At 39.4% G+C, this 23,038-nt stretch overlaps 2 non-coding genes across 2 annotated transcripts; one reads left to right on the forward strand and one right to left on the reverse strand.

The window, feature by feature from the left end:
• Nucleotides 1-4,471: 4,471 nt before the first annotated feature.
• On the forward strand, nt 4,472-4,578 carry LOC112085739. The gene has a single exon (XR_002899038.1). It is a non-coding gene; the product is annotated as a small nucleolar RNA R71 (small nucleolar RNA).
• A 16,966-nt stretch (nt 4,579-21,544) lies between these two features.
• LOC112085884 lies at nt 21,545-21,651 on the reverse strand. The gene has a single exon (XR_002899166.1). It is a non-coding gene; the product is annotated as a small nucleolar RNA R71 (small nucleolar RNA).
• Nucleotides 21,652-23,038: the final 1,387 nt, after the last annotated feature.

The raw sequence follows: 23,038 nt of genomic DNA on the forward strand, positions 1-23,038 counted from the left end.
ACTGTCTTTCTAAACCATAACTTATCGTGAAACATCTAACTGGATATAGTCTAGAAAATTCTCACCAAAATACAAGCAAACTAGTCCGTTAATCCGTCATGCGAAAATCTACACACTTAGATCCAACTTCCAGTCAACTAGCTCTCCACATTTATTAAGTGTAGTAGTGAATTCTCATTAAAGACATTATTCAGGATAGACGGCGTTTGTTATTAAAAGCTATTTAAGTGGTGGAGTTAAAGTGTTTCGGGTTACCTGAAGAATCTGAAGGATGCAAGATATTATGCAAAACCGCAAGAGAGAGAGAATGATCTGTTGATGACCGCAGATTTTCAGTCACTTCTCCTTTGCCAAATGTTGTTGCATAATCTTCCTCCTTTATTGTAAACAGATGTTCTCCCAGACTTATATCTTTTCCGGGAATAAGAAAAATGATCTCCAAAACTCCATATAATCGAACTCTAGCTTGCCTCAAAGATAAAATCGATCCTCCTAGACTGTCTTAAGGGTTTTATTTCCTTTTCCTTCATATATTTTTTTTTATTTTTTTTAAAGGGGAAACAACCTTTTATTAGAGAGAGAGAGAGTCTAAGGGACGAAATTGTACCAAGATTTTGAAGTTTTTCAAAGGCAAACTGAGTTTTCTCCTTTTGTTGAATCATTCCAATGAAATCGCAGGTCTCCGTCTTTAGTGACTGAAAACCGCGTTGATCCTCTTTCTCTCCGATGTTTTTGCACATATCTGCATATAGGACAATGAAAAACAAGAGTGCATGTGGTTTGAAATAGGCTGGGTTACGGTGGGGAACTAGCTAAAGGTGAACTAGCCATTCAGGATCAACAAAGAGTTGTAAAGGGGTAAAGGAGTCCTGAATGTATGATTCGTTTCCCTGATCTAGTGCTTGAATGAGAAAGTTAAGTCAAGATTAAGTCCAAATAAAATGAGCTAGTATATCCTGTCAGAAAGGATATCCATGAATAGAAGTCCTTTGGTGGGAGTTCGTAGTGTAAGTACTCTAGCTACCGCCTAATCTAGGCCTAAATCACAGAAATAGCAAAAAACGAGGAAATAGCGTAGAAGCACTGGTCTAAATCATCATAGTATTGTTTATTTATGTTCCTGGTTTGAAAACGTTTTGAATAATTTTTGACAAAAATTTCGAAAACTTTTTAAATAATTTTTATGTACAAAACAAACTCAAAACAAATCAAATTTCGTCAGTAACGGATGAACATTCTCCCCCAGACTTATTTCACAATGTCCTCAGTGTGATAAAATTTAAGAAAGGATGGATAAGGAAATAGAAATTTGAAGTGTTTAGATGTACTTACCTTGCCGGAAGAATGAGTCGCGGTTGGAAGAATGGCACCGTCGGCCAGAGTGATGGCCGTTTTCGGTTTATGATTTCTGCTCATCTTTTATTTGTTCTTCTTTGTGAAAACCTGAAATTAAATGAAACAAAAACAAAGCAACGAAATAGAAAATAAAGATCAAAGGGAAATAAATAAAATACCGAGTGGGTTGCCTCCCACTTAACGCTTGTTTTAAGTCGTTAGCTTTACTTGGTCGTCTTTTAGGCATTAGGCACATCTGCTAAGGAGATCGAATCTTCCTTTTCTTCTTGAATGTCTGCAAGATATGGCTTAAGACGTTGTCCATTGATAGTGAAATCCCCTCCTTGACGGTTCCATAGAACCACAGCACCATATGGAAAAACTTCATTGATCTTGAAAGGTCCAGACCATCGTGATTTAAGCTTCCTAGGAAACAATTTTAGACGTGAGTTATAAAGTAGAACCTGGTCATTAGGTGAGAACGTCTTATGAACTATTTTCCTGTCATAAAACTCCTTCGTCTTCTCCTTATAGATCTTAGAATTCTCATAGGCGTTATGGCGAATCTCGTCTAACTCATTTGGCTGAATCAAACGTTTTGCACCTGCTGTCTGGATGTCGTAATTCAGCTTTCTTATGGCCCATTCTGCCCTGAGCTCTAACTCCCATGGAAGATGAAAAGCCTTACCATAAACAAGTTGAAAAGGTGTAGTGCCCAATGGGGTTTTGAACGCAGTTCTATATGCGCATAGAGCATCATCAAGCTTTGCTGACCAATCTTTTCTTGTTGGTCCTATTGTCTTTTCCAGAATTCTTTTGAGTTCTCTGTTTGATACCTCCACTTGACCACTCGTCTGTGGGTGATAAGGTGTTGCTACCTTATGTTTCACTCCATTTTTCTTCAAGAGATTCTCAAACACTTTGTCGATGAATTGATAACCACCATCACTGATGATGAGTCGCGGAACACCAAATCTTGGAAATATGATCGACTTGAACATCTTCATTACTACTTTTGCGTCATTTGTGGGGCTGGCTATGGCTTCTACCCACTTAGACACGTAGTCAACAGCAACAATGATGTATCTGTTTCCAAAAGACGAAGGAAAAGGACCCATAAAGTTGATTCCCCATACATCAAAAACTATGACTTCTTGAATGATGTTTTGTGGCATCTCATGTCGTTTGCTGATGTTTCCTTGTCTTTGGCAAACATCACACTTATATATGAATTTATGGGCGTCCTTGAACATGGTAGGCCACCAATAACCAGCTTGTAAAACCTTCGCTACAGTCTTATCAGTAGCAAAGTGTCCAGCATAGTTAGATCCGTGACAATGAAAAAGGATTTCTGTAACTTCTTCTTCAGAGATGCACCTGCAAAACAAGTTATCTGCACACTGCTTATAAAGATATGGTTCATCCCAAAAGTACCTTCTTATATCACGCAAGAACTTTTTTTTGTTGTAGCCGAAGAATCGTGGCGGTTCGACCTCTGCTACTAGGTAATTCGCGATATGCATAAACCAAGGAAGCTCGGAAGGTTTTGCTTTTGGAGGCGGGGCTGGACGTGTCTCTGGGATGACTACTTTAGCATTGCCATCCTTCTCCACGTCTCCAATAGGATATTGAGAGGTCGATGTCAAGCTTGCATCAGGTGAGATAGTTTTGCCCTTGGATTTTTTTTTATTTGAGCTTAGATTTTCTCGCCTTGTGCTTCAATTTTCTCGATTCGACAACTCCCTTAGGCTCGACTGAAAGAGTTTGTATAGAAACGTGTTGGCACCTTTCCTTGTTATCTCCAGGGTCTAAAATCAACTTCTCTTCCTTGTAGATGGTTATACAGTAAGAGCTTCCACCACTATAGACTACAGGATAAAAGATTCTCTTTTTGACTTTAGAAAAACAAACTCTTCGGTTGGGATAATCAACAACTGCCCCCACTGTTGCAAGGAATGAACTTCCAAATATTAACGCCCTGGGACAGTCATTTTCCATCTCAAGAATGTAAAAATCAACAGGAACAAGACACCCTCCTACTTGCACCATCAAATCCGTTACGAAACCATACGGAATCGTGCTTGAATTGTCTCCAAACTTAACAGAACCGTGAGGAGGTTTGATATCACACATCCCCAGCTCGTTTGCAATTGCTTTAGACATCACATTCACAATTGCTCCTGTGTCACATAGAGAGTCAGAAAATTTCATACCTTCAATTATGCAGGGGAAGACAAACTTCACTGAATCATTTATCTTATGAAGCTTCTTTTGGTGTGGAACTTTGCCTATTGCATTATACTCTTCAGGACATGCTGGAGATTCAACTTCAGTGTCCTGATTGCTAGGAATTGGCGTGACTTCTCTCTCACCATCAGTGTTTATGACATTGCAATGCCACATTGGATTGTCTATGATTTTTCTCGGAAGGTGACCATCTTGTCTCTTCACACTTTCTCCAATTTGTCCGATTTGTTTCTCTAGCATCTTGACATGAGTTGAGAGGTTAGTGAACTTCTGAAATGACTCCTCATTGTTCTTGTTAAGGTGATCATTCATGATGTCTAACTTGTACCCAAGATCATTCATGTTGTCTAACTTCAGCTCAAGGTTGCGGATGTCTTGGGCGATTTCTTCATGTACCTCAGCGATTCGTCTCTCCATAGCTTCAGTGCTTTTTGAACTATCTATGATTTGCGAAAGCTGCACGTCCATGGTTTGCAGCTTCATAAGAAGTGGTTGCACCAAAAGCCCGAGCTTGTTGTCTTGAGAGGTTGGAGATGATTTTGGAGCAGATTGGAGATTTATATGCGTGTGATCTTGTGCTCCAAGTTGATGATTAATCTCAGCTGCATTAACTGCTTGACAGACATTAACAGAACGCTGCTGCTTTTGGAGAAACAATTTCACCATGGCTTTAAGTTCTTCAATCTCCTTATGATCATGGGAAGTAGAACGTGATGTTCTTCCTTGATCAGGACAATTGTTTCTGCTGCTTGCAGCAAGATTATTAATCAAGATGTAAGCATCTTCCACAGTCCTTGTCATGAAGTTTCCATCGCTTGCTACATTTAGAGGTGCCTTATATGTCCATTCAAGATCTTCGTAGAAGGTATTCAAGATGCATGTCTCTGTAAAACCGTGGTGAGGACATTCTCTGATGTAGCCTTTATAACGGTCCCAAGCTTCATGAAAAGGTTCGTATCCTTTTTGTTGGAACCTATAAATCTTGTCTCTAAGGAAATTTGATCTAGAGGTGGTGTAGAAATGGTTAAGGAAGGCAGTCTTGCATTCGTCCCATGATTCGAGTGAACCAGGATACAAAGACTTGAACCAAGCATGCGCCTTATCTCAAAGAGAAAATGGAAACAACTTGCACTTTATGTAATCTGCAGGAACTCCGATGGATTGCTTGGTACTGCAGATTTCTTCGAAATCTTCAAGATGGTCCATAGGATTCTCCGATGCATTGCCATGGAACCGGTTCTGCTTGACCAATTTTATGAGCTTCGGGCTAATCTCATAGTCTACGTGAATGGGTTGTAGACTAATGGGAGAACGGTTCTCATAGAAAGCATATGGAATGTTATAATCTTTTAGAGTTAAGCGATGAGCGTTTTGGAACCTAACATGCTCATCAACGTTTTGATGGACGTGGTGGTTATCTCTAAGCCTATCTAAACCTTGCAAGTGTCTATTGTTATCGTCCATCTCTAATTTGTGTGTGTGTGTGTATGTTTTTTTTTAATTAATTAATTTATAAATATTTTTATATTATATATATATATTTTTTTGTTTTCGTTTTTTCTTATTAGTTTATATATATATTATAATTTTTAATTTCTTTTTATATTAATATATATATATATATATATATTTATAAAATAATAAAAAAATTTTATTAGTTATATATATATATAGATTTATATATTTATTTTTTTCGTTTTTTTAATTTATATATATATATATTTCATATAAATAATAATATTTTTTTTTTTCAAAAATGAACCAGAGAGCATACTTTAGACTCGATTCTGACCTGAAACTCGTAGGCAACGTTAAAGGCCCCGACAACAGCACAAAAAACTTAATATGCTCAGGTTTTAACCCTAGCTTTCTGCAAGCGCACAGATGTACGTTGTAGTACTTAAGGGTCGATCCACTGAAGACCAAGTAACTGCAATACGAGTTTACTTGAGATGAGAACTGAGGTAAGATGAAAATATGAGTGTTTGTTTGGGGGTTGTAAACAGTGACGAAAATAGCAAATAATAAATTTAAAAACAAGTAAACAATAAGATCAAATCAATACGAGAAGGTGCTGAGCGTTAGGGAATTCGCCGGGAATCATAGACTAGCTAACAAGAGAATTAAACATAGAGTTTTCAATAAATATGTTTCTGAAATCAAACCCAGACTAACCTACTCACGTAGTATTAATCACAAATCAATTCACTCATATTTACTAAACTCTCATTCAGTTCTCTAAGTGTCTAGACAAATTAGTTTGATAATTTCACAAAACGCTTTAGATCGACTCACGCCGTCTAAGAGAATTTGTTCATCTAAATAGGGTTAATCGATTCAACAACACTTTCGATGAGTAAATCAACTTAATCGCAGTAGCTAGATGATCGATCCAAGCCACATAAACGAAACGCAAATTTAAACGACGAACTTTAAAGAAAACCCTAATCTAATAAACCAGAAATCAATCCATGAATCCCTTTGAAAAATCTCTTAAAACCCAACAAGGGAATTACTCAATCATAGTGTATGAACACATCACAGAAGTATTGTAGTTTGCTGGAAATTAAATAAGAGAAAGGTAAAGAACGAAGAACGAGGATGAAGATGGAGATCGATGATGGCTCCTTTGGGGACTCCTTCTCTCGAATACGGCAACTCCGAGGTATGCAGCTCTTCTCTGCTCTCTTTCCACGTCTTGGTCATTAGAATGACCTAAAACGAGTATATATAGCCTTTTAATTCGTTGGAAACGTCTAGGGTTTGAAAAATGAGTAGTGGGCTGGACCTGGGCTTGAATTAGGTCACTTTCGGACGTCAACGTTATCTGGCCGCGGTCGCGGTGGTCCTGACCGCGGGGAATCATGGTCTGGCCGCGGTCGCGGCCTATGCTTTCCTTCGAGACTGCATTTTCTATCTTTAGTGTATCTAGAATATCTGAAGATCTAACCGTTGGATTGTCTCCAAACCAATTGCATTAGAAAACGGATTGTCTCCTCTATGTTGTCGCAAATTTTGGGGATGATAAGACAGTGAGAAGGTCTCCATCGAGTACCATACTTTTGACGGTCTGCATTTATCCAAAATTGCTCATTTGTTCCAAATTGCACATCTTTAGTCCAAGTTTCCTGAAAAGTCTTTTAAAACTCTAAAACATAGAAATCACTTAAAAACCATTGAAAACAGAGTTAAAACACCTGCATAAGATATTAAAACGATCCATAAAAATGGTCAAAATCCGGTGTTATCAACATATATGTTTGATTATGATTTCTAAGTTTCTAGACCATATTCTAGATCTCATCTCTTCTAAGTTGTTCATATTGCATGAGAGTAGATTCATGAATTATTCTCTGAGCCTAGGATCGATCAGAGCCACGAGAATGCTGTACCGGATCATCCATACCTAGCTTCAGAAGAACATAGTCGCTACAGGAGTCAAGAGCTACCTGTAGAGAAGATGTGAGCAGACGAATTCTATAGTTAATGCATGATCTTATTTATGGCATGAGAGCGGTAGTTAATTTTCAGGTTTGAGTGATTAGTTGATTAAGATGGCGAGAGTTGGTTACTCATACACATGTCTATTCTAGTTTCATGCAGATCCCAGAAACAGATGAAGACAAAGCGCTCGGAAGCTAACTGGAAATGCTTTGACATCGATTAGAGTAAACTGGAGAAGTCTAAATCGCCACCTATGAGTTTAGAGTCTATAGTTTGAGTCGACATCCTTGAGATATTTTTGTTTTTAACAATTTTCATTTGCATTGCATTTTATTTCCCGTAAATATTAGATTAGGTTTAGTTTACGATTCTTAACCAAAAAACCCAAAATCCCACAAGTTTATGATATCGCTTACTTTCCGTGTTTGTTGTTTATTGCAGATTAGACATCTTCTCTGTGGATCGACACCCTAAGTCATACAACGTACATCTGTGCACTTGCAGACACTACGGTTTTATAAATTTAAAACTTTTTCAGGACCAATGTGCTTGTAAAAACGACAACCCTAGGCCCGTATCACATCAAGTTTTTGGCGCCGTTGCCGGGGAAGGAATTAGTCTCTGGAGGTCTAAACCCAGGAGGTTGAAGCCGCAGAAGACAATATATATGTCGAGTTTCTGCCAAAACACCATATGAAGTAAACCAAACTCATAAACATCCTAACTTTTTTTTTCTGCTTATTTTTTCTTGTGCTTGCCCTAGTTTCAGAATTCTTGAAGCATGGATCATCCAAGAAGAAACTCTAATCCTGAGCGAAGGTTTTGCAACCTGTGTGAAGCTCCCCGTGCATGTGAATCACCATCCAGGCGTGATTTCGATCACTTTGTTTGGCTGAATCATCCGAACCATTACCATGGAGACTCACGAACTCCAAGGCACCGAGATGAGCCCTATTCACCACACCTAGTCAACCGTCGACCATCTCACCCTCTACCTCATCAGATTCTGCACCAGAACTATGAGAACAATCAGTTTAACATCCTGCTTAATCGATTGGAAGCCAAGCTGATCAGTTCCTTGCCTCCCAAGCCATCATCGAAGCTGCCATGCAGACAAGGATAGATTCCATCACCATTGACCTTAACAAGAGGTTTGATGACCTCTCTGGGCACGTAAAAACACTGGAGGATCAGAGAATCAAAGACAATGAAGTATTGAGCCAGAGAATGGAGTCTGTCAAAGAAGAACAAGGGAAGAACAAGTTCAACATTCGACAAAGTGAAAGGGAGCTGCAAACCCTAACTTTCAAGATCGATGACTTGGATAAGGAGCTGAATGAAAGCAAGAACCAAACCTACGACTACACATTGGAGCTGTGGCAAGGCGTAGCTAAGGTTGAAAACAAGACAGAAGAGCTTGATGCTACTTTAGATAAAGTTGTATATGATTTAGATGAGGTAGAAGAGAAAGTTGAAAAACTTTGTAAAGATCATAAGGAGTATGATCTGAACACTGGAACCAATGATTTGGATACCCAAGATGTGCATGAACACCACTGGAAGCAGGATAACAACAATGGAGAAGAAGAGATTGATGAAGCAAGCATGGTGAGCCAGGAGAAGCTGACCGCGGCTTCGAGTACTTCACCTGCGGCCAGGTGCATTTCCACCGCGGCCCAGAGCATTTCACCTGCGACCGAGCCTGATTTTTCAGACTGGGAGTCCTTTCAAACTCTTTCTGAAGCCTGTTAAACTGAAGACCGACACCTTGTGACCAGATCTAGGTTGATTAATCAAGCTGTCTTCTCAATCACTGCACAAGCATCAAAAGAAAAGGAGGAATCCAGCACTTATGCATCTTGCAACATGGTTTACACTTGTGACAATGAGCTTCAAGAGCAATTATCAGAAGATGAAGAATATGGTTTGTTGAAGATCCAAACACTGGGAACAATTCATCTGATGACAACTCAGAACCAATAACCAAGAACATATACAGAGAGAGACTAATCGAATTCAACAAATTTGTGAAGTCCATTCCTCTCTACCATGGGTTCGACAACATCTGAAAGCAAGGATGCCTTCAAGTTTTCTTCAGATACAGCAAAGAGACTAAGGAGAACATCTACACTTATTTCACAAGAAACAGGTATCTATCTTTTCCTAGATCATCACCTGATGCAGCTGTATACATGATCCATCTTAAAGACCCCCAAGAAGCCAGTGACTACACAAACAAGATCAGCAAAGAAGCACTTGAAGAGTTCAATCAAGTAGTTCAGACTCTGCCGAAAGGAATTTCATTTTCCAAAGTATGTAGAGACTACATGATCGGCCACTTCTTCTGTGACAGCAAAGAGTCTATCCAAGAGATGAAAGACTTGTTCACGCACGCCCAAGAAGGTAGACCAGTTCGGACTCTGCACAAAGTTCAAGACAAATGTCAATTTCTTATCTCTTGTAACATTAGAGGTGAAAGATTCCTCAATATTTTTTGTGATTCTGGAGCTTGCATTAACATGATGTCCAAAACTACTGCTTTAAGACTTGACATTAAGCATATTTCAAGTACCAGGACAAATATTAGCTTAGAAGATGATTCAAGTGCAACACCAAGAGGGATACCCCGAGACATTCCTCTAAAGATTGGAGATTGCATAGCACCTGTCGATCTATACATAGTGAAGACCAAAGATGACTCATATCCAGTTATCCTTGGATGGCCTTTCTTAGCAACTGCTGGAGCCATCATGGATTGGCCCAACCTGAGAGTTTCTTTTGCAAATATCTACGAGGACATCTTCTATGAAGTTACACCACTTAAGAGCAAAGGAGGAAAGTATAAAGCCAAGCATTTGAACCATAATAACTCTGGAGTGATGAAGAACCTGCAAGACAGAACATGAGGATTTCGAAAAAGACTTGTCTTACGACAAGATCTTATTTGAACTAAGCCTTTTTCTTTGCAAAGTTTAGCTAAGGACTACAAACCAAAGCGCTTGACGGGAGGCAACCCATATCCGTACTTATTTGTTTTTGTTTAACTTTCTTTTTCTATTAAAGTTTTGTTTTTCTTATTTTATACAGGCCTTAGTATGTTTAAAAAAAAAAAAAGAGAAAAAGAAAGAAAGGAAAGGAAACCAAGAGCCTAAAGATTCTTAGAGGCCAAAATCATTTGAGCCAAGGCGATAGGTATTCACTTAAGGAGTTATAGTTGATAACACCGTATTTTGACCACTTTTATGGATCGTTTTGAAATACCTTTTCTATGTTTTTTATTTCTTTCAAGTACTTTTTCTAGTATTTGTAGTTCCAAGACTCTTTTAAGGAAACTTAGGGAAAAGCTTAACAAAATGGATAGAAGACCAGATTTTCAGCTCAGAGTCAAACTGTCAGAAGTTCACTCCCGACTGAAGGCCTTCTCACCGTCTGATCCAGCTCAAATTTGGAGATCTCAAAGATGAAACTATCAGGTTTCCAGCACACTTTACAGTTTGGCAATCCAACAATTCAATCAAAAGATACGCGAAGAGCAAGATGTCCCGTAAAGTAGCCGGCAAGCATTTCCACCTGCGGCCAACAGCCATTTCACCACGGTCAGAGGCTTCCCGAACGCAGCCAAGCACCCATTCCCCGCGGCCACATCCCGACCACGAGCAGCCAACTCTGAACTAGAAGGCCCATTTCTGAAGCCCAAAATGATTCCCTCATTTGGAGAAACCCTAAGTGACGCCAAGAGATGTCTTAAACACTATAAATACATGTTTTAGGAACCCTAATTCGTATCACCTCATATGCTCTTATTGTTTAGAATAGATTTTAAGTTTTACCTTTTAGGGAGAGAGAGAGATTTGTCTCTTGAACCCTTGTTCTTTCTTTTTCAATTTCGATTATTGCTATACTTTTTAATACTATATTTTTTATTTCGTTCATCATGTATGAGTAGTTGAATTGTTGCGTCTAAGGGATTTTCGATGGGGATATATATGTTCGATGAGGATTCCATGAGCTATTAAAGCCGAATCTTATAACTTTTTCTTCTGAAATTACTTTTACTGCATGAGAGTAGCGTCATGAACTACAATCTGATCCAGAGGCTTGGTGACACGAAAATGTTCATCCAGTGTCAGTTCTAGTTTGGGAGAGCAAAACAAACATAGGAGCGGAAACCTACCTATTGGCGATTTGTGAATGCTGACGAGTCTTAGACATAACGCATCTTTTCTCTTCCAGGACCAGAGTGGAAACCTACTGGTCAGGGTTGAGATAGATAGTTGTCTATGATCACGACAGTGGCGTATTCATACGTCCATGACTCTAGTTCGAAAAATTTAAGCTAAGATCTTATCAAATTTACTCTCTAGCAATGTTTTGAATCGTTCATACCCCAGAGAAAACTTCCCTGAAACCCAACGCCTTCTTTTCTATAAATTAACACCGATTTTATTTCAAGCTTTAGTTCATCATTTTCATTTAAGCAATTAGGTTTAGCCGTTTTTCTCTTTTTTAGTCGATTTCGTTAAATTTAGTTATTAGGTCATTTTAATTTCTGTATTTTCTCGTTAAGATTAGTTTTTACGTTTTAAAGACACCACCGAAACTCTTACACAAATCGTCTGGTTCTAGACTTCCTTACTTTATATTTATTTCGAAGGCTTTTGCAGGTTAGATTCTCATTCCCTGTGGATTCGATCCCTAAGTAGTACAATCGATCAGCTGTGCACTTGCGGCTATTGATTTCATTTAGGGTAAAACTTGACAACCCTCACGCAGCAGACACATCAAGTTTTTGGCGCCGTTGCCGGGGAAGACACACGTTTTCTTTTCCGCAAAACCCTAAGAAAGGTTGGTAAGTCGACTCTAGAACTCATTTTCTGCATATTTCTATTTTTTGGTTCTTTTGTATCCATTCCCGAAGCAATGGACCCTATAAATTGAAATCTCTACTATGAGGGATGTTTTTACAACACTCCTGAAGCCACCAGACGCAGAGAAGAGCAATACATACGCGATCTCTACGACGAAGTTCGAACCTCAAACTACTGAACATTCCTAAACGAGCCCTACGTGCCTCCAATGGTGAACCCTAGATAACCTATGCATCGCCTACCTCACCAGATTCTCCAGCAAGATGAGAACGTCGAGCTCAGTAATCGATTGAGTCAGCTCAAAGCCGTAATCAAGCAGTTCATAGAAGCTCAAGCAGTTACTACAACTGCTCTAAACAAAAGGATTGATGGAATATCAAAGCTTTTCAATGAGAAGATCGATAACCTTGCTTCCTAGGTCAAATCAATAGAAGAACAATCAACTAAGGACGTAGCCATGATCGCTATCAAGTTTGACAGCATGGAGGAAGAGCAAGAAAAGCACACCTACGAGCTTCGCAACACTAAAAAAAAGGTCATGGACCTGGATTTCAAACTCAATGATGTGGACTAAGCCCTCAACAAAGCTAAGAACAAATCTTAAGACTTCACAGTCGAAGTTTCAAAGAAGGTATACAAAGTCATTGACAACACCGAAGAGCTTGACTCAACCATGGACAAAGTAGTCTATGCTCTTGATGATGTAGAAGAAAAGGTTGAGGAGATCATGAAAGGACTTGAAAAGCAGATTCCAGTAGCCAAAATTAAAGACTTAAGTCCAGAGAGGGAGTACAACAAATCAGGAGACCCAGGAGATCATTCAAGAAGCAAAGGAGCAAGCAATTGCACACACTCAACTTGGAGACATTTTCCCACGGTCGCGTCACCTGTGACCACGGCCAAGAAGCATTTTCCCGCGGTTGTGCTCAGTCTACCCGCAGCCCATAGCCGTTTTCCCACAGTTGCGTCTCCTGCAGTCAAGGCCGGCCGAAAAAACGTTCCAAACCAGCCCCATTCGGTTCGTACAAGCAGCTCCTCGACTGATGCACCTTCTGGAATGGCTAAACCCCTCCGTCAACAGCTAATTTGCTCCATCAGCACCCAAGAATCTAAGGACGAAGGAAAGCCACTGCCCTGCAACATGGCTTTGTCTTGTGAAGACGAGTATAAAGAGCAATACTCTGAAGACAAAGAATATGGATTGTTTGTAAAGGATCCAGATGCAAGATATTCCTCTGAAGAAAGTACGGGAGAAATTCAATGGATCACTAACAACATCAGTAGAGAGAAGCTGATAGAGTTTAATGATGTGGTGTGTCGTGAGGGTGTCAAGTTTTACCCTAAATAAAATCAATAGCCGCAAGTGCACAGCTGATTAATTGTAGTACTTAGGGATCGAATTCACAGGGAAGGAGGATATTTCCTGCAAAAACCTTCGAAAGAAATATAAAGTAAGGAAGTCTAGAACCAGGAGATTTGTGTGAGGGTTTTGGTGGTGTGATTAAAACGTAAAAACTAATCTGAAAGGGAAAATATGGGAGTTAAAATGACCTAATGACTAAACTTAACGAAAAAGGCTAAAAACGAGAAAAACGGCTAAACCTAATTGCTTAAATGAAAATCGATTGAAAGAGTAAAGATACTAGACTAAAGCTTGAATGAAAATCGGTGTAAATCTATAGGAAAGAAGGCGCTGGGGTTCAGGAAAGTTTTCTCAGAGGTATGAACGATTCAAAACATTGCTAGAGAGTAAACTGATAAGATCTTAGCTTAAACTCTTCAAACTGGAGTCACGGACGTATGAATACGCCACTGTCGTGATCATAGACAACTATCTCTCTCAACCCTGACCAGTACGTTTCCACTCTGGCCCTGGAAGAGAAGAGATGCATTATGTTTAAGACTCGTCAGCATTCACAAATCGCCCATAGGTAGGTTTCCACTCCTACTTTTTTTTTCTCTCCCAAACTAGATCTGACACCAGATGAACACTTTCGTGTCACCAAGCATCTGGATCAGATTGTAGTTCATGACGCTACTCTCATGCAGTAAAAAAAATTCAGAAGAAAAAGTTCTAAGATTCGGCTCAACAGCTCATGGAATCCTCATCGAACATAAGTATCCCCATCGAAAATCCCATAGACCCAACAATAAAACTACTCAAACATGATGAATGAAATCTAAAACATGGTATTAAAAAGTAGAACAAAAACCGAAGTTGAAAAAGAAAGAACAAGGGTTCAAGAGATAGATCTCTCTCTCCCTAAAACCTAAAAACAAAGCTTAAAGTAAAATTTCTATAAAGTATTTTGTCTCTCTTCTTCTCTCTTTAGAAACGACCTAAATGATATGTATTTATAGTCTCCAATACTCTCTGGTGTCTAGTGTTCCGGAATTGAGGCTAGGAAAATGATATGGGCTTCAGAAATGGGCCTTCGAATTCGGAGTTGGCTGCCCGCGGTCGGGTTGTGCATGACTGCAGGGAAGGGATGGCTGGCCGTGGTCGGGATGCTTGTGAGCGCGGGGAATGGGCTGTTGGCCGCGGGTGGAAACGCTTGTCGGCTGGTTTACGAGACATCTTGCTCTTCGCGTATATTTTGATTGAACCGTTGGATTGCCAAGCTGTACAGTGTGCTGGAAAGCTGATACATCCATCTTTGAGATCTCCAAATTTGAGCTGGATCAGACGGTGAGAAGGCCTTCAATCGGGGGTGAAATTTTGACGGTTTGACTCTGAGCTAAAAATCTGGTATTCTATCCATTTTTTTAAGCTTTTCCTTAAGTTTCCTGAAAAGAGTCTTGGAACTACAAATACTAGAAAAACGTAATAAATGTACTTGAAAGCAATAAAAAACATAGAAAAAGTATTTCAAAATGATCCATAAAAGTGGTCAAAATACGGTGTAATCAACCCCCCTAGACTTAAACTTTTGTTTGTCCTCAAACAAAGCAAAAGTCTAAATTAGTTAAGTGAAAACAAAAATAGGAAATGCACAAATCTCAGAGACATGAACTTCTAAACTAGGACCAAAGATCGTGCATCAATCCACAACTTAGTCTAGAAAATTCTCACCAAGACACAAAAGATACTAGTCCACTTTTTCCGTCATGCAAAACTTAAACAATCTAAACCTTGATTTCAGTCAACTTGCTCTCTACATTTATTAAGCGCAAAAGTGAATTCTCATTAAAGACATCATCCAGGGTAGACGGCGTTTGGCATTAAGGGCTGTTTAAGTGGTGGAGTTAAAGTGTTTCGGGTTACCTGATGAATCTGGAGGATGCAAGATAATATGCAAGACCGCAAGAGAGATAAGGACCTGTTGATGACCCAATTTTCAGTCACTTATTCTTGTCCAGTGTTGTTGCATAATCCTTCCTCCTTTGTTGTGAACAGCTATTCCCCCAGACTTAGATTCTTTTCCGGGAATCAGAAAATGATCTCTAAAACACCATAAAATCGAACTCCAGTTACCTTGGGACTTAAAATTCGACCTCTGTAGACTCTCTAAGGCTTTTATTTCCTTTCCTTTCCTATTTTTGGAATTTTTTATTTTTTTTTGGAAAGGAAATGCCTTTAAAAGAGAGAGAGACTAGAGGACAAGATTGTACCAAAATTTAAGATTTTTCTAAGGCAAACTGAACTTCCTCTTGTGTTGAATCCTTCCAGGGAGTTTTCCGGCAAATCGCAGGTCTCTATCTTTGGTGACTGAAAACTGCGTCGTTCCTCTTTCTCTCCAACATTTTTATACATATCTGCATATAAGACAATAGAAAACAAGAGTGCATGTGGTTTGAAAGAGGATTGGTTAAGGTGGGGAACTAGCTAAAGATGAACTAGCTATTCAGGATCAATAGAGAGTGGTAAAAAGGATAAAGGAGTCCTGAATGTATGATTCGTTTCCCTGGTCTAATGCTTCAATGAGAGAATTAAGTCCAAATTAAGTCCAAATAAAACAGAGCTAGTGTATTCCTTCATCTAAACTGAAATCATTCAAATTCCTCTGGGGTACTTCGTTTCAAATGTGCTTAGCTACCGCCTAGTCTATTCCTAAGTCATGAATGAGCATGTTCACTAGGAACAGTCTAAAAACACAGTCAACTATCATTGACTCATGTTGACCATTCCCTTTAAAACGTATTTTGTTTTGAAAACCGATTTTGAAAAACTTTAAGGAAAATGCAAAAAGTGTAGATAATGCAAGACTCATGAAAAAAATGGTTAGAAAGGGATGAAATCCTCCCCCAGACTTAAATCACACTGTCCTCAATGTGAAACAAGTCGAGATTGGATGAGAAAAATGCATAGATAATCGAATTGGTAAGGCCAAAGAGAACTTACCTGGATCTGGGATGCTGGTGGAGATGGACCGGATTCATTCGAAGATGTTTGGGAAGGTGATAGGTGGTGATGAAGGTGGTGGGAAGTGATGAATGAGGTGGAATGGGGCTTGGTGAGGTGGAATGAGGTGAAGTTGGTGGTTTTGGGTCGGGTTTCATCTCAACGACCATTTGCCGCAGTCAGAGGTCACGCGACCGCGGCAAACTAGTGCTCGGCCGCGGTCAGAAAAACGCGGCCGCAGTCGAAGTGCTGTTTCCTGCGATAAGAACGCCTGCGACCGCGGGGGCTTAAATGTGTCCTGTTTCCTGCTTCTCTTTGGTTCCTGCTGGGCCGAGCAGTCAGGGACCATCCTTCTTTTTGGTTTTTTCGGTTTTTGATTTTTTTTTTGGCTTTTTTTGTGTAATTAGAAACACCTGAAACTAAGAAAAAGAAAAAGATCAATAGAAAAAGAAAAAAAAATCCTAAAGAAAACAAAACCTAAATGAGTTGCCTCCCATTAAGCGCTTTTGTTTTAAGTCGTTTAGCTCGACTTTGGTGTTGGACGTGGCTTAGCCCAATGAAGAAGATCTTGTCCTGAGACAAGTCTTTTTCGACATCTCCTTGCTTTGCCTAGCAGGTTCCTCGTCACTCCAAAGTTCTTCTTCAAACTCTTATATTGCAGAACATTTTCCTGCTTTGCTGTTGTATGGGACAGCTTCTGTAAAGACATCTTTGTCGATATTAGCTAACAAAATCCTCTGGTTTGGCCAGTCCATTATAGCTCCAGAAGTTGCTAGAAAAGACCATCCGAGAATCACTGGATGTGTTGCGTCTCTTGTTTCGACAATGTAAAAGTCGACAGGCACGATGCAATCTCCTATTCTCAAAGGAATGTCATGAGCTATTCCTTGAGGTGTTGCATTGGAATCATCAGCTAGACTAATCCTTGCTCTAATCCTGTGCAGGTGTTTAATACCAAGTCTTAAAGCAATTGTCTTAGACATCATGTTAAGACAAGCTCCAGAATCACAAAGCACGTTTTTAAACATTTCTCCTCTAATAGAACAAGAGATGAGAAACTGACCTGTAGTCTTGACCTTATGGAGAATTCGAACTTGCCTTTCTCTGTAAGTGTTGGCTGGTGTTTCAAACGCAGAATATGACTCACAAAAGAAAGCTGCAGCGTATTCATTGATTGAATCGATGTATGGCATCTTAATCTTGCTGCATTTCGGGTATTCTTGGATTGAAGAGCCATCTGAATCCTCAACACATTCCATTGCCATCATACAAGGTAATGATTCCTGCCAATCCGTTTCTTCATCTAAAACTTGGTCTCTTTCTTCCTGAGTTGCTTTTTTAGGTGCTGGAGGTTGAAGTTGGGACAGAAGATGTATTTTTTTTCTCTCAAATCTCGGAGGTGAATCTGAACGACCAATTCCCGCGGTCAGAGGTCTCACGACTGCGGGAAAAGGGACCTTGGCCGCGGTCAAGATGGTTGCACCCGCGGCTCTGAATGTGTCCTGCTCATAGTGTGCTTCCTCTTTCTCGTACTTGGCACATACCTCTTCAGCCTCTTTCCTGGGTAAACTAGCATCATTTAAACTCATACCGGGGTGTTGTTGTGCATCTTCACCTGGATCTTTGGGAGATTTCTTATAAAGTCTCACAATTTGCTCAATTTGCTCAATGTTGCTCAATACAGGAATTAAAATGACCTAATGGCTAAACTTAACAAAAACGGCTCAAAACAAGAAAAACGGCTAAACCTAATTGCTTAATGATAACACCGTATTTTGACCACTTTTATGGATCGTTTTGAAATACTTTTTCAATGTTTTTAATTGCTTTTAAGTACTTTTATTACGTTTTTCTAGTATTTGTAGTTCCAAGACTCTTTTAAGGAAACTTAGGAAAGAGCTTAACAAAATGGATAGAAGACCAGAATTTGAGCTCAGAGTCAAACCGTCAGAAGACCAGATTTTGAGGTCATTTTCCGTGGCCAGAAGCACCGCGACCGCGGCCAGCCACCCATTTCCCGCGGTCACACTCATCCCGACCGCGGCCAGCTAACTCCGAGTCCGAAGGCCCATTTCTGAAGCCCATATCATTTTTCCAGCCTGGATTCTGGAACCCTAGACACCAGAGAGTATTGGAGAATATAAATATATGTCATTTAGGTCGTTTTTAGCAGGAGAAGAAGAGAGACGAAATACTTTACAGAAATTTTACTTTAAGCTTTGTTTTTAGGTTTTAGGGAGAGAGAGATCTATCTCTTGAACCCTTGTTCTTTCTTTTTCAATTTCGGTTTCTATTCTACTTCTTAATACTATGATTTTGATTTCGTTCATTATGTCTGAGTAGTTTTATTGTTGGGTCTAAGAGATTTTCGATGGGGATTTATATGTTCGATGAGGATTCCATGAGCTTTGAGCCGAATCTTAGAACTTTTTCTTCTGAATTCGTTTTTACTGCATGAGAGTAGTGTCATGAACTACAATCTGATCTAGATGCTTGGTGACACGAAAGTTTTCATCCGGTGTCATATCTAGTTTGGGAGAGCAAAACAAACATAGGAGTGGAAACCTACCTATGGATGATTTGTGAATGCTGACGAGTCTTAAACATAATGCATCTCTTCTTTTGCAGGGCCAGAGTGGAAACCTACTGGTCAGGGTTGAGAGAGATAGTTGTCTATGATCACGACAATGGCGTATTTATACGTCCGTGACTCCAGTTCGAAAAGTTTAAGCTAAGATCTTATCAAATTTACTCTCTAGCAATGTTTTGAATCGTTCGTACCTCAGCGCTTTCTTTCTTATAGATTTACACCATTTTATTTTAAGCTTTAGTTCACTATTTTCATTCCCTTTTAATCGACTTTTATTAAAGCAATTAGGTTAGCCGTTTTCTCATTTTTACTCGTTTTCATTAAGTTTAGTTATTAGGTCATTTTAATTCCCGTAGTTTCTTTTTAAATTTCGTTTTTACATTTTAAACACACCAACAAAACCCTCACAAAACTCGTCTGGTTCTAGACTTCCTTACTTTATATTTCTTCCGAAAGCTTTTGCAGGAAAGATTCTCCTTCCTGATAACACCGTATTTTGACCACTTTTATGGATCATAATTATGTCTTATGCAGGTGTTTTAACTCTGTTTTCAATGTTTTTTTAAAGTGTTTTCAATGTTTAGAGTTTCAAAATACTTTACAGGAAACTTGGGCAAAAGATATGAAATTTGGAACAAATGAGCAATTTTGGATAAATGCAGACCGTCAGAAGTATGACAAGCGATGAAGACCTTCTCACTGTCTGATAACCCCAAAATTTGAGACGACATAGAGGATCCAACCAGATTTGTAATGCACTTGGGTTGGAGACAATCCAACGGTTAGATCTTCAGATATTCCCGATGCAAGAATGACAGAAAATGCAGTTCCGGAAGAGAGCATGTGCCGGGACCGCGGCCAACACCCATTTTCCCGCGGGTAGAGCCACCGCGACCGCGGAACTTGGTCGTTCACTTTCACGACGACTTAATTAAAGCCAGAACAATTCCTTTCGTTATTTTTGAAGCCCTAAGTGTCCACAACCACCCCAGAAGCTTTAAATACCCCCTTTAGGTCATTCCTAAAGGTGGGGAGACGACATAAGATAGAAAGAGAGAGAGATTTCGTGGAACCCTAGAGAGGAGGCCGCCACCGTCGATCGCGAAGAAGGAGCCACCGCTGGAGAGCATCATCGCGCCTCCACCTGCAACTCTGTTCTTCGTTTTTCTTCCTTCTTTTCTTTAGTTTCCTGCACTTTCATTTTCGTTTATGATGTTTTGTTACAATATGTTTGAGTAGTTACCCAGTTGGGTTTAAAGGGATTTTTCAAAGGGAATTTCATGTGTCTTTTCTTATGAATCGATAGATTTAGGATTTATAATCTTCTAGATGTTCTTCGTTTGTCTTTAATCTTACTGTGTGACTCTTTGCTGTCCACTTAGAAGCCGATCTGATATGATATGTTACGAAAGCTTTCATTGATTGTCTGAACTAGGGTGAAACGAGCAATTCTTCTATAGGAGTGGAAACCTACCTGTAGTTGAGTTGTGAATGTTGATGAGTCTTGTCTTGCTATTGCATCTTCTCCCTTCCAGGATCAGAGTGGAAACCTACTGATCAGGGTTGCGAGAGATAGTTGTTTAGTGATGCGAAAGTAGGCTATTCATACTTCCGTGCCTCGAGTTCTAGAACATACGTAGTTGATTACCTTTATCACTTGTTTAAAATCGACATAGCTTAGTCCATGAACCCCTGCGAAACCCCTTGAGCCCCAACGTTTGTTTTCCATAGCTTACAACCTTCAATTTAGTTTGCTTTTCATTCGCTTATTACTTGCTTACATTCGCTTTGTTGAAATCGCTTTTTACTTGCTTTACTTGCTTTAGTTTTCTTTCAATTGCTTTTTACTTGCTTTCTAGTTTAGATTTAGTGACAACCAAAACCCAAAACCAAAACCCAAACCTTTTTAGTTCTAGTCTGATATAAGCATTGCCGTGAATTCGTACTGAAACAACTAAGTCTCTGTGGATTGATACCCTAAGTACTACAGCGCACATCTGTGCACTTGCAGACATTTAGGGGTTATAAATTTAAAACCTGAAGCTTAGTAGAACAAAAACAACAAACCCCGCCTTTGCTCGCAATCAAGTTTTTGGCGCCGTTGCCGGGGACTTTGATTTGTTTCGTTAGGAATCCCAGCTTAAATCCATTAGAACACTTGTTTACTTTTATTTTTTCTTTTGATTTTTTTCAGGTTTCTCTGCAATGAGAGACCGGGAACATGTTCTCGGGACTCTTGGTGATCCACCAAATCGTGTTGATGGTGATCCAAGCGATGATGACCTGACTGATGATGAGTTTGAAGAACCGATTTATGATGACAATGAGCTAATCGGATCGACAAAACGTGAAGATGATGATGAACTGATTGGAAGTTTCGATTCACTCGAGAAGTTCATGGGAGATCGAAGAGCTATTCAACCAGCCTTACCAGAGGATGGCAAAACCGAAATTAAGGTACCCCATATCCATTTAGTTTAACAAAATCAATTCTCTTGTTATTCATTTGAAAACCCGATAGACCATATCGAGGCGTTCGAAGAATTATGTGCAACCATTACAGCCAATGAGAATTACCACAAGTGTAGTCTTTTCCCATTCTCTTTGAGAGATAATGCCAGCAAATGGCTAAAATCTTTGCCACCTGCTTCACTAAAAACGTGGGCAGCGTGTAGAACTGCTTTCCTAAATCGTTTTTATATTAGAAATCTTTCAAATCTTTTGAGAAAGAAGATAAGAACTTATAAACAAAAAGAAGATGAAGATCTTTTAGATACTTGGGAAAGATTTAGGGAATACCAAAGAGATTGTCCACACCATGGATATTGATAACACCGTATTTTGACCACTTTTATGGATCGTTTTGAAATACTTTTTCTATGTTTTTAATTGCTTTTAAGTACTTTTATTATGTTTTTCTAGTATTTGTAGTTCCAAGACTCTTTTCAGGCAACTTAGGAAAAGCTTAACAAAATGGATAGAAAACCAGATTTCAGCTCAGAGTCAAACCGTCAGAAGTTTACCCCTGATTGAAGGCCTTCTCACCGTCTGATCCAGCTCAAATTTGGAGACCTTAAAGATGGAAGTATCAGCTTTCCAGTGCACTTTACAGCTTGGCAATCCAACGGTTCAATCAAAAGATACGCGAAGAGCAAGATGTCCCGTAAACCAGCTGGCCAGCACTTCCACCCGCGGCCAACGAGCATTTTCCCGCGGTCAGGAGCATCCCGACCGCGGCAAACCACTCATCCACCGCGGTCAGAGCACTCCCGACCGCGGCCTTCAACCTCCAAGCCCAAAAAGTCCATTTCTGAAGCCCACATTTGGAGAAACCCTAAGTGACGTCCAGAGAGGTCTTGAGCACTATAAATACATGTCTTAGGAGCCCTAGAAATCGTGTGTTTAACCTTAGAGAACCGAATTATTTACTTCATACTTTTATTGTTTTTGCTTTAGCTTTTAGGGAGAGAGAGATTGTTCTCTTGAACCCTTGTTCTTTCTTTTTCAATTTCGGTTTCTATTCTACTTCTTAATATTATATCTTTGATTTCGTCCATTATGTCTGAGTAGTTTTATTGTTGGGATTAAGGGATTTTCGATGGGGATTTATATGTTCGGTGAGGATTCCATTGGCTATTAAGCTGAATCTTAGAACTTTTTCTTCTGAATTCGTTTTTACTGCATGACAGTAGCGTCATGAACTACAATCTGATCCAGATGCTTGGTGACACGAAAGTGTTCATCAGGTATCAGATCTAGTTTGGGAGAGCAAAACAAACATAGGAGTGGAAACCTACCTATGGGCAATTTGTGAATTAGGACGAGTCTTAAACATAATGCATCTCTTCTCTTCCAGGGCCAGAGTGGAAACCTACTGGTCAGGGTTGAGAGAGATAGTTGTCTATGATCACGACAGTGGCGTATTCATACGTCTGTGACTCCAGTTTGAAAAGTTTAAGCTAAGATCTTACCAATTTACTCTCTAGCAATGTTTTGAATCGTTCGTACCCCTAAGAAAACTTCCCTGAAGCCCAACGCCTTTTCTCCATTGATTTACACCGAATTTTCTTTAAGCTTTAGTTCAATATTGTCTTTCCTTTTTAGTTCATTTTCATTTAAGCATTAGAATATCCGTTTTTATTATTTTTAGTCATTTTCGTTAAGTTTAGTTATTACGTCATTTAATTTCCGTATTCTCTTTTAATATTTTGT

The sequence above is a fragment of the Eutrema salsugineum genome, unplaced genomic scaffold, assembly GCF_000478725.1.
Source record: "Eutrema salsugineum unplaced genomic scaffold, Eutsalg1_0 scaffold_3, whole genome shotgun sequence".
Classification (NCBI taxonomy): domain Eukaryota; kingdom Viridiplantae; phylum Streptophyta; class Magnoliopsida; order Brassicales; family Brassicaceae; genus Eutrema; species Eutrema salsugineum.